The sequence below is a fragment of the Cucurbita pepo genome, unplaced genomic scaffold (assembly GCF_002806865.2).
Source record: "Cucurbita pepo subsp. pepo cultivar mu-cu-16 unplaced genomic scaffold, ASM280686v2 Cp4.1_scaffold004300, whole genome shotgun sequence".
Lineage (NCBI taxonomy): Eukaryota > Viridiplantae > Streptophyta > Magnoliopsida > Cucurbitales > Cucurbitaceae > Cucurbita > Cucurbita pepo.
Window position 1 is genome coordinate 1 of NW_019650286.1, and position 840 is coordinate 840.

The following is an 840-nucleotide window of genomic DNA, read 5'->3' on the forward strand; positions in this document are numbered from 1 at the left end:
ACCTTTCCGGTCATCGCTCCGACTACGAGCCTCCCCTTTGCTTGGTGGTTCCGATTTCTAACAGTAAAACATTACTCTCTTCACATTTTCCTTTAGAGCTGGCAAAGGGCGAACCCCGGTCGCACTCTTAGCAGAACCACCGCTCGTGCCATTCTCTTGCATCTCTGGTTCCATGTAGAATCGAGCTCGGAATGCTGCTAAATGTGCATAGTATGCTGGAGGGACTGCATCAATGCCAAGACTAGGAACTTCAGTAACACCAAATATGTAACTCGGAACCAATCAAAGAACGAAAACTGGCTTACCGATAGAAACCGAACGCGTACACCTTGCATACGTGTAGCAAAGATTATTGGTTAAGGACTGAATCCCATCTGCTGTAAAATTGTTTTCATCCCAAAGAACATGGTAATGAGCTGGTCGGCTTGTCCCCTACAACAAATCAAAGAACAAGAACATGGTAAACAGTTGGGTGGCATGGCTACAAAGAGACATGAAATCAATACCTGAATTCCAGCATGGCTACAAAGATAGAAATCAAATTCTGTCGGGTGGCATATTTTGGAGTCGACTACGGTGCCTGAAGAACGCGTAAGACGAACGAATATCGGATTAAAAACTCGTCCTGTATCTCTAACAGAACATGTTTGAAACGAGGATTAAGCTGTGTACCAGGTAAAATGTTTCCACTCCTGTCTGTGCTACTTCTGTCTCTATGGTTGTTGGCAAACAGTTGGGTGTGATGTCGTTTTTGTACGACGATGAACGTCACGGGTGGCTGGTAATTCAGTTCTAAAGAAGCACATGCCTATACCAAAAAGAGAACCAGAAAACTTATGA

The 840-nt window shown here is 44.3% G+C and overlaps 1 long non-coding RNA gene across 1 annotated transcript; it reads right to left on the reverse strand.

Moving 5' to 3' along the window:
* Nucleotides 1–6: 6 nt before the first annotated feature.
* LOC111787032 lies at nucleotides 7–815 on the reverse strand. The gene is made up of 4 exons (XR_002813875.1): nucleotides 673–815; nucleotides 507–580; nucleotides 306–432; nucleotides 7–224 (listed from the first exon to the last, which is right to left on the reverse strand). It is a non-coding gene; the product is annotated as an uncharacterized LOC111787032 (long non-coding RNA).
* Nucleotides 816–840: the final 25 nt, after the last annotated feature.